Source organism: Lissotriton vulgaris, chromosome 12, assembly GCF_964263255.1.
Source record: "Lissotriton vulgaris chromosome 12, aLisVul1.2, whole genome shotgun sequence".
NCBI classification, from domain to species: domain Eukaryota; kingdom Metazoa; phylum Chordata; class Amphibia; order Caudata; family Salamandridae; genus Lissotriton; species Lissotriton vulgaris.
Window position 1 is genome coordinate 711,353,324 of NC_141700.1, and position 12,067 is coordinate 711,365,390.

The window sequence follows — 12,067 nt, forward strand, 5'->3', positions numbered from 1 at the left end:
CAAATGTTACAAATGTTACAGTACCACCAGAACAGAATTAGGGAAGAACATGATCACGAACAGAGACGTATGAAAGACACGAAAATGAAAGTACTAGTTGCTCAGTCAGTTCCAGCCGACGGTCATAAAAGGGGTACTACACAATTCAATAATTCAAATTCAGCAGCTCCTGTTAAAGGGATATGCAACTATTGTAAACAGCCAGGTCACTATGTAAACGATTGTGCAGTTTTGAAACACAACATAGCTTCAGGTAAAACTAAAGAGAGACCGCGTCCTCCTAGACAAGACCAGGTCCAACAACACGTTCCACAGAATGTCCAGCCTATGCAGGTTCCACAACAGACCGTAGTGGTACCACAGCCACAACCCATTGTCGCAACACAACATGCAACCCAGCAGATGTACCAATATGCACAATCTGACTATCCCGATTATCAGCGATATACATGAAACAGCCTAGAGAGGGAGGTTGGCTTGCCTCTTATTGAGGTTCCTGTAGATCAAGAGGGTCCTTACGTGCATAGTCAGGTATTAGGAAAGGATAGAAAGTTTTTGATTGACACAGGGGCAAGCAGGACGACAATCAGTCACGACGAGGTTCCAGGGGCACCCCTCTCAGGCTCACAGAATGTTTCCCTTGGATTTTCAGGAAAGCCCATTGTTAATGAAGTTTCGAAACCAGTTCCCCTTGCAGTTGGTCCATTGTCACGTACTACAGATTTGTTGCTCACGAAATCATGTCCAGAAAATTTGCTTGGTATACAGACCTTGAAAGCTCTAGGGGCTGTAATTTGTTGTTCTCCAGAAGGAGTAAGACTGTTTCTGCGTGATTTTAAGGGTCACTATGTGTTGAGAGTTATTGATTCCAGATTACAGACTGTTCCTGCACATTTATGGGCACGAGGTCCCACTGATGTAGGTTGTATGCACATTACACCATATCGAGTTACACTCAAACAAGGAGTGGTACTACCACGCATCCGACAATACAAGTTACCCCCTGATGCTGTAGTGGCTTTACTGAAAATCATTGACGAGCTCATTGCACAAGGAGTGGTTGTAGAAACCGACTCCAACATTTGTAATTCCCCTATCATTCCGATTCTTAAACGCACTGATCCGAATGCACCTCCAGTTTATCGATTAGTGATCGATTTACGAGAATTGAATAAATGTATTGTACCACAGTACCCTGTGGTTCCAGACATTTCCTCATTATTGACAGCTATTGATTCAGAGGCGACGTTCTTTACTGTAATAGATCTGAAGAACGCCTTCTTTAGTGTCCCCATCGATCCGGAAAGCCAATACCTTTTCGGATTCTGTTTAAATGGCCGAAGCTTCAAATTTGCACGTGCACCTCAAGGATTCACAGAAAGCCCCAGTATTTACAGCCAAGCATTGAAAAGACAACTTGACAGAATCCACATGCCTGACAACACTGCCCTACTCCAGTACGTCGATGATCTATTGATCACCGCCCGTAGTGAACCAGAATGTGAACAAGCGTCACTGACAGTTTTGCATTTCCTGGCGGACAAGGGACACAAGGTGTCTCCTTCGAAGCTACAATTCTGTGCCCAGCAAGTGGTGTACCTTGGGCACTTGCTGTCCAAGTGGGGTAGGCAGCTGACACCTGAACGAATTCAGTTAATTGCACATCTTCCGCACCCCAAGACACAGAAAGAAGTACGAGCCTTCATTGGACTCACTTCCTATTGCAGACAATGGATTCCACAATATGCATTCCTAGCTAAGCCACTCATACAGTTGACAACACAGGAGGCAGCGTCTTCGACTGTCCTCCCTTGGACCCAGGAACATACACAAGCTTTTGACGAATTAAAGAAAGCCTTATGTCAAGCACCAGTTTTAGCAACACCATGTTACAGTAAGCCTTTTACACTTTTTGTCACAGAACGCGAAGGTACTGCATTGTCAGTACTCACCCAAGATCAAGCAGGTTCACACAAACCGTGTGCTTATTTTTCTAGTACATTAGATCCAGTAGCCCAGGCTCTGCCTGCATGCTTGAAATCTGTAGCAGCAACAGCTCTAGCAATCAGACAAAGTGATTCCATAGTGTTAGGACATCAATTGACAGTACAAGTTCCACATTCCGTGGAAGTCCTTTTGAACAGGACACAGACTCAGCACTTGACTATAGCACGACTGACAGGTTATGAATTGACATTGTTTCAGCCACACATAGAAATCAGGCGCTGCAATACATTGAATCCTGCTACACTTCTACCATTAAGTATAACAGACCCTATGGCACATGATTGTATTGAAGTCATTAACACTACGACGAAACCCAGACAAGACTTAACAGACATCGCATTACCAGATCCAGACCTGACACTTTATGTGGATGGTTCATGTATGAGAACAAGTACAGGAAAGTTAGAGGCCGCATACGCTGTGACCACCGAAACTGAAGTCATAGAAACACATCGTATTGACACGCTGTCAGCCCAAGCAGCAGAGCTCATTGCTCTGACTCAAGCCTGTATACAAGCAAAGAACAAGAGAGTTAACATATACACGGATTCACGTTATGCATTCGGAGTCGTACACGACTTCGGTGTCCTCTGGCAAGAAAGAGGTTTTTTGACCTCTCACGGAGCCAAGCATACAGCTCAGACTCATACTCACACAACTGATATGACAAAGACAGTAGTCCCGACACCGACACATTGCATGACAGTTAGGGATCCCGCCCTAGATGTAATTGACATACAGACACATGCTACACCAGACGAAATCAAGAAATGGACTGAACTAGGAGGGATACAGACAGAACAGGGATGGATGACGAAGGGAAAAGCCACATGGTTTCTCCCCGACTCTATGGTTCAAGTTATCATTAACACAGCACATAGTCCTGCACATTTAGGAGAAAAAGCCATGTTAGACAGTATTCAAAACCTTTGGTTCAATAAGCATTTACGAGCAGCAGCAAAACAGACAGTGCGTACTTGCATGATCTGTTGTCAGTTCAACCCAGGTAAAGGCATTCCTGTAGAGCAAGGTGGATTTCATCCTCCCGATCACCCTTTTGAAGTTCCCCAGATGGATTATATCCAGATGGAACGTTGTCGAGGATTCAAGTATGTCCTCGTAGTTGTATGTGCCCTTTCCCGATGGACAGAAGCATATCCAGTCCCAGATTACACTGCTCCGACCACTGCCAAGCAGCTGGTACGTGAATTCTTCCCACGGTATGGTTTGCCCCGTATCGTATACTCAGATAATGGTCAGCCATTCTCGTCCGAGCTTATGAAGCAGGTATCACTCCTGCTAGGATATCAGTGGAAGTTCCACTGTGTCCGACATCCCGAGGCAGCAGGTCTCGTAGAAAGACACAATCAAACCCTGAAAACACGTCTCGCCAAAGTATGTAAAGAGAAAGGCGTAGATTGGATAGTAGCCTTACCAGTTGCCCTTTTTTATATGAGAATATTAGCACATTCAAGAACAGGGCTATCCCCGTACGAGGTGGTTTTTGGCAGGCCACCGAATATGTGGGGGACGCCTCTGCCTCGTAAGATCACAGATGTTGACTGTAATATGCTGACAGATTACCTTGCCTCCTTGATGTCTGCACTACAATCATGTCGTTCACAGGTAGCTGCCGCCTTTCCTGACAACACCGAGGTGAAGCCACACGAGATCGTCCCTGGAGATCTAGTGTTTATCCGGAATTTCGATTGGAGGAGTCCGCTGGAGCCCCGCTGGCAGGAGCCGAAGCTTGTTCTGCTGACAACAAGGACTGCCGTTAAGGTGGAGGGCCGCAAAGGCTGGCTCCACTCGAGTAACATCAAGAAATACCATGGACTTCCGCCAAAAACAGACTCCCAACCCTGCCCCATTCCAGAGACTGATACTAAACTCCCCCTGGTAGAAAAAACTCCTCAGCAGGAGTTCCGAATGAAATTGAGGTCTAGCAAGTCAGACAGTTTAATTGTTTAAGTCCTCCCCTAGGTGAAGCGGTTAGACAGGTTCCTGACATGTACAAGTTAGACCCCAATAGAGAGAGAGATAGACAGAAACAGATCAAGAAACGAAAATATTGTAAATCTCTCCGCAGCCACTGCATTGTGACATTATTGATTATGTTTTTTCTGAGTCTTACGATTATTATTACAGGTTTATTGTTACACATGCACTTTCCTATTTCCATACGTGCACATCCTTCCACAAATGACACTGTCGAGCATACTTTCAGTGAATTGCCCCCTCACGAGTTATCATACCGACTTGCGCTGCGCAACAATACTTTCATCAGTATGTTACATCATTCCCAGCAGACCAGCAATGCTACAAATTGTTGGATATGTGGCCGACTCCCTCCCTATCAGAAATACAAGGGAGTTCTGCGCCTCTTTCCGTATCCGTTCACACACAACGGTTCCTGTGGTGCATGGTTTAGTTTAATGAATTCATTAGATTCTGATTTCATAGTTTACCAGGGCAATTGGGTATGGGGAAACCTGAACACAGTTATGAATGAAGCATGTTTCCCTGACAAGGAGGGTCTTCCACGAAGGACAGGGACCGATCTAGAAAACGAAGTGTATGGATTAGGTAATTTTACACTTAACCTCATGATTCTGAATGTCCAGTCCGATACAAAACCAGACTTACCCGCTATGTCAGTATTACCAGTCAAAGGTGAATTATGTGTCAGGAAGAATGGTTCAGTACACCTAGGTCATAGTGAATGTACTACTGTGATTGAATTCAGTGATAAAGGCAACTCTACATTCAAAGCTTCCCGTCATTCCTATTTCATTTGTGGTCAGACAGCTTATACACGCTTACCTCTAGATTGGGATGGTACCTGTTACATTGCATTCCTTCTGCCACCTGTTTTCCTAGCCCCACCTGATTATCATAGGAACTCCCATCTAGTACACAATAGACCCAAGAGAGATCTCCCGATTGTCGATTATACTGAAACGGCATGGGAGCAGTATACAGACTTCAATAAAGGTTTCTTTCCCTATCTAGGTACTGTCTCGAATAGTAAACTGATACGTAGATTAACCAGAACCCTTGAAGCCGTAGTAAATGAAACTACTTCCGCCTTAGGCAACCTAACAGAGGAACAGTCTGCTATGAGACTTGTTGTTCTTCAGAATCGTCTCGTTCTTGACGTCATCCTGGCCGATAGGGGCGGAGCTTGTAGAGTCATCGGATCGAGTTGCTGTGTTTTCATTCCAGAAAATGCACCATCAGTATATAGAGCCATAACCCGTCTCCACAAGATTTCAAGTCAGATACATCAGAATCCAGGCACCTGGACTTGGTCCGGTTGGCTCTGGAGCGTGTTATCAGCATGGGGATGGAAAGTCCTATCCTTCCTCGGAATAGCCCTTCTCATAGTATTCAGTTGTTGTCTATGTTTACAGTGTGGGCCAGCGATTTGCGGCTTGTGCGCCACATCATGTATTCCCCATCCAAGTCCACATTCTAAATCCCGCCTGAAAAAGAAATAGATGGACTAATGAAGATTGATATATCATGAAGGGTCCGTAGGGGACAAGGAGGGAATGAGGTAATTGGAATTTTTATGGTCAATTGTGTCCCCTAACGTAGACCCCAACGGCTCCATGTATGCACTTCAAGTACATGTAATTTCCCTCCACAACCGAATCTGAAGACGCAAATACATTTGCGTCCAACGTTAATCTGTCCTCTATCAGATCCACCATGAATGGGTCGATAATTCCGTTCCTAAGTATGCCGTGCCACCGTCTTTACATGGTGCACTTTCACGTTTTCCTGGCTCTGTTGAGTTAGGCCCTGATTTCTGCCATCGAGCCCTTTCTGCCTTCTGCCTCAGAAAGCTACAGCCTGGATCTGCATCCATGACCCTTACCTTACTCCCTGCGCGGCGAGCGGTGCCCGGCTCGGCCTGCTTGCCTGCCAAGACAACTTAGCCTTCAAGTTATCTGCTCCGCTCCTCGAAAATACATTCCTGTCTAGTGATTTAGGTAAACATCTCCCCAGCTGCAGAGCAAAGGGCCCGGCCTTTCTGTCTCCATGCACGAAATTCATTGCTCCCGTTACCATGGTAGGCCCATGGCCCCTCGCATTACACGTAGACACGTAGACGCATATGCACGCAATAGCAGTCAGTATAGAATAGCCTCTACCCGACAGACCTTTCCTTCTAGATAAAACAGTTCTCCAAACACAAGATATCAGATATGATTTGGGTTTAGGTTGTTCTGACACGCCAGACTTCTGTCTCCCCTTATAGTGCTAAATGTCAAGTCCCCTTCACCCTCCAGTTCCACGTCATGCACACGTCATGTTGCCTGCGCGCGCATCAAGCCATATATTTCTGCTGACACTGCAGGATTCCTCTATGAATCCACCCACTTATGACACTTTCATGTGACGTTTCTAGCACACACCTTCGTGTACGCCCTCGTGCACGCCTTCTGTTACGCACATGTGTTCTTATCTCGTTTCTTTCAGCTGTTACGCCTTCTGTATCCTTTACCATTGTATGCATTTACTATATATATTGTGCACTGTTAATAAAGCATTGTCTATCCCTTCCTGAACCTTCGTGGTAAAGGAACGCGATATCATGGTTCGAACCATTCCATTACATGGAATAAAACCCTTATAAACTCAGACCCCACGGACTCTGCCTCTCATTTGATTGAGCTATTTTATTGAACTTATACCGCATAGAAATTCAGTATACGGTAAATCTTTATTTACCACACACCTTATCATGAACTTGCATGCAGCCCACACCAGGAGTTAAGCCTGAGGCACTTATCACTTTAGACAATACACAATGTACTCCACCATTTCCCTCAACAAGAAAGATCATGGCAATCAATGGGTTACTCAGGTCTTTTTAGGGAAGCAATAAAAGACAGCATATGAAACTGTAGTAGCGTCATTTCGCAAAGTATCGATCAAGTAGAATTTGAAGAGTGCTGCATAACGCCCCTGAGGGTATCCAGGCGATAGGAGGGGGGGAGGGAGAATGTTTATAGGCAGCATATATAGATGCAATAAACGAATTCACTGTATATTGTAAACACATATGTTTGTCACATGACTCTCGCAAGACACATATCTTGTAAATGCGTCATCGGTTTTGTACTTTCACTGCTAGAACAAAGTGAAACATAAAAGTACCAGATGAGCCGGATAAGGCTGCGCTGTCCCACTAAATGTTGGAAAATGTACTTTTTTATCTCTTAATTGGAATAGCATCGCACAACGACGGAGTCGACGTGAAGTTGCGAGGAACATTATTTGAACACACCTAAAACAAACAAATGCCGGCAGGCTTTGAAAGATAAAATGGTTTGCCTGCCACAAGACCTGTTCTAGGGGAGAATGTTAAAAATCCACTGAAGGAAGCAGTGACGTCCGGGAAGTAGACAGGCAACATCCAACAAACGCGGGCGACGCAACCGCCTGTGATGCTAGGAATATCACTTAATCACTTAAGCCTCGCGCTGCAGCAGGGGGAGGGGGCCTGCGCGATTCCCTTGCGAGAGCGTGCGACCTTAGGGCGCCACCATATGGCGCTGCATGCTCCCGCAAGAAAATCGCCAGACGGGCACGTGTTGCCATTGCAAGCAATGCAACGCATGCATGTTTTTTCCCTCAAAGCTGTGCCGATGGCATTAGGTCTCTCTCTTATGCAGCGCATGAGCGCTACGTAGGCGAGACCTAAAAAGGGGGGGAGGGAACCCTCCTAACCTCGATAGCCTATAAAGAAACCCAGGGGCGAAATGCGCACAAGGAGTTTGCAGCTTCTGAGACCACATACTACAAGGCCAGCAAGACAAGCAGGAGAGAGACCAATCCCCAAAAAAGATAAAACAGTAACCCCCCCTACTCACAAACAAGGGGGGGGATGTGTTTGTAAAGACATCTCCCCCTGGGGGCATATATAAATATTATAAACCAATAAACAGGATTCCAGCAGATCTAGGCACCATCGCTCGCAACCAAAAACTTTCTAAGCCTAACCATAATGTATGAACTATGGTGGAAAGCGAAAATCAACCCAGCAAAAGGAAGACTGTCCAACCAGCCATCTAGTTGTAGTTAAAATGCCATAAAAATCTGTTCAAATCGAGGGGGAGGGAACAGTCAAGGCAGAGGTCAGAATCAATCAACTCCTCAATTCTACTTCATAAGAATGACCCTTAATCTCTCGCCACACACAATATGCAAGGGCTCGGACTTTAACCTTTTCAGCCCTGGCCCCTCTCGCCAGAGGTTCTAATTGTTGCTGCCTCTCCAGGGCGATTTCCAATATGTCACCCGCGTGCTGCAACGAAGATTACCAAGCCGGCCCTCTTAGATATCATAGACCTGGACCATCTTCACAATTCAGCATCAACATGTGTGCACGAAATGGAGATATTTTCAAACAATCCCTTTGAAAAAAAACACAGGTGGTGACACAAACAAATGTATCCCTAATGGAATGGGCAGAGAAGCCCCCACACAAAGCTGGAAAAAACAAAGGAACTCTACATAAGGGATCCACTTGATGTCCCCCAGGGTAAAGGTAATAGCTGTAATGAACATTATAAACTCAAAACTATTAAAGGAAAAAATGACCAACCACACGGCCCAGCTACTAGAGGGTTTCAAAAGGAACCTAGCTCTCCATCTTAAATAGAATTATTTAGAGGCAACAAGGCCCCTTTGCTCCAGAAACTTTGGGGCGGATTTACAAGCCCCTTGCTCCATTTTCGCGTCACTTTTTTCATGTTAAAAGTGATGCAAAAGTGGCGCAAGGGGCTTGTAAATCTGCCCCTTTGTGTTGATAACCCAGGCTTATTGGCTAACAATGAAAAGACCACCTATGACATACCATCCATGGACTCACAGATACACAATTGGTGGTCGGTCATTGACAGCACACTAACAACCATGAGCCAGGTAGCAATGCTGCATGCTCACAAAATGGATGCTAAGATTTTAATACTACAGTCCCTGTCAAATAACGTGAAGAAGATCGAATTGCAATTGGATCATTTAAATTCTCACACAATGAATGCCCAGCAAAGGACTGACAAGCCAACGGAGTGGTGTTTTTGTTCCTTGATCCTCAAAAAAATGGCAGCTCTTCCCAAAATTATGTTGGATCTTCTTACAAAATAAAAATCAAGTAACATACTACGCAATAACAACGGAGGGCTCCCTTTGCGAAATGCCCAGCGTAGAGATGAAGCATTGCCCACTCCACATCAAAAGACTGATGAAATTTTAGAACGGAACCTGGAGGATCCGAAATGAAATGTAAGTGAATAACAAGAACACATTTATTTTCCCCCTGCAATTGATACCAGTGTGAGGCTGTGAGCTAAGCATAAGGAGCTGACAGTCTTTTAAATAAACTCTAAAAAGAATAGAAAACGGCTGAAGAAAATGAACAAGAAGCAAAAGCAAAAAGCAAAAATAGAATTGTATCCTATTTTCAAAAACTGCAGAGGAAAGATATCTATTCCCTCCAGAAATTTTGTGAGTGAGAAGGAAAACATCTCACCTAGTAACTCAGTGCCACATTGGAATTAGCTGACCCACCTGTTTCCGCGTGTCAAACAATAAGGTAGCAAGTGATATAAGATCTATTTGGGGGATTCAAAAATTGAAAAAAACAGTGAACACACATCAAGACTTGAACCGATGACCCCGCAATACAGTTCCACCAGGGCCAACAAGGCCCGCAATTGGAGGGTAAAAAGACTGCAGGACATCTATGCCTTCCTTATACAGCAGCAAATTACCAAAGACCATTTGGGCACAGAAGAAGGTGATCCCACTCTGAGAAGTGGAAAGAGATAATGCCCTACTGTCCCCTCTTCCCACTGCATCAGACACCTTCAAATAGATAACTGGGCAACTGATAGTCAAAGACAGGTTCTTTCCATCCTGTGAAAGCTCAAATTGCCCAATATGTCCAAAGAGGTGGAACTTTCCCTGGATTCAGGAGGGCCTCACCGCTCAGAAATTTCTTATCAGATCCCCAGCCTTATAGTCCTGTTTTGCTCATCCATTTACATCTGCTCCATGCACAAAGCGTAGAACAGCAAATTCTCAACATAAAATCTGTCTATCAAAATTCCCTAAAAATCAGGACAACAAAAGCCCAAAAATATGGACGAAATCCTAAGATTCCAACCTGAATATGTCTCATGTGGGCAGGAAGATATTCTAAATAGAAGCAACTGACTCACGCTGTTGTCATCTCTACCAGAGCTGAGGACACTGGACTTGAAAGATATGATTCATGTTAAGTTTGTCCCTGGTCCTAAAGAAAGTCCACAAGATGCCCCAAAAGTATTATTTAGAAATAAAGAGATCTCCGGGTGGGTAGAAACGCTTCAAAAGACTCTGGCAGAATGGGGCATAAATATAAGTAAGCCAGCAAATCCAAAATATCCCTGGCTTCTTGCTAACAATAAGCGCTTGCAGCACCCTGTCTCTGTACTCTGTGCTTCGAAGGGGGCGGCTTTCTCCCGATCTGCAGCAGAACGCAATACAATCTCAATGGAAAAGCAGTGAATAAAAGACTTTGCTGGCTGCCAATGAACAGCTGTTGATGTTCAAAAGACATTCCAGGGAATGCGAGACTGCCGACATCTACGAAACAAACACCAAATCATGTATTACACATGCGCTCATGGAATATACGAGGTCTAAAATTGACAGTTCAACACTGGAAGAAATTAGCTCCAAAGACATAATCTGCCTACAAGAGACATGGCAATTATCACATATGACTTATCCGGACCATACCGAATACTGCGTGCTGGCCACTCCTTCTATTTCAGGGGGACACGCCTCAGGGGGAGTCTCAAACTTGGTCCACCAAAGGTTGGAGATAGATGGCCCAATCAGGCACATATTTCTGGGGCCTGTATTTTTCTGAGGCTAGTAGCAACCTCATCAGGCGACCGAAAAAGGACCCCTCCGCTCATTATAGGAAAAATGTATATAAATCTCGAACAACCCAAAAAGAAACCAATCAAGCATGTCATTTTAAAAATATTTCAGGCTCTACGCCGGCAGTACTCGAAAGAAATGAGGGGAAATGAGGGCCTTGGCATGTAACTTCAATATGTTTTTGCTTGAGACAACCCATATTTCCCTATGGCAGCAAGAAGAGGACAACTAATAAAGTACACCGGAGATTGTGCCTGGTAAAATAAAGAAAGACAAAGCTGGCCAGAAGTTTGCCACCACTTTAAATGTTTTGGACTTACAAAGTCTAAATGGAAGAGGAATCAATGATCAACCATCCAGCTATACTCACACATCTAGCACTTCCACCTCGCTGATCGACTACATCTGGATTTCTACCCAGCATTTTGCCTGGGTAAGCAACTTTCAACTTTTGTACTTCCCAATTGGACCATGCTCGGCAGTCATGCTCCATCCATTGAGAGGTCCTGAAAATAACACAACTACAAGTAGTTGGTATAGAAGATTACACCAGTGGGCTAAAAAGAATAAAACGGTCTGTAACACCAGCCCCGGGGGCTCTGGCCGTGCTGAGAAAAGAACTGCAAAGTGATGCATCTACCAGATTACTCTCCACTTCAAGCTGGCAAATACTACCATCCAAATGACTGGAGAAGTAGGTAAGCAATCCCCAAATCATGGGTAGTCCCCATCCTCAGAAGGAAGCCAATAACCCTGCATTGAGGACTTTGAAACATGAACTAAATAAAATCTGGTGCTCGGTGCTCAAAGGCACTCCCATTGCTAAAGAACTAGCTGAGATCAGGAAGGTGAGGAAGGCTTAGAGGCAAACAGCCTGGGAAATTGCCAGTGCAAATTAGGGGCATGCTTGGGTAGGATTACATGAGGCCCTACATACAATGGTTGCAATAACCCAAAACTTGTACAGTCCCGGAAAAATAGATGGTTACCAGGAGGCCCCACTTGAAGAATTAACAGACTGTCCCAGTTCAATTCAAAGTATATTTTCTTTGGCGGATGCTATATTCTCCGAGGCCTCAATTAAGTATTTCTTAGCCTCTTTTAGAGCTGTGGG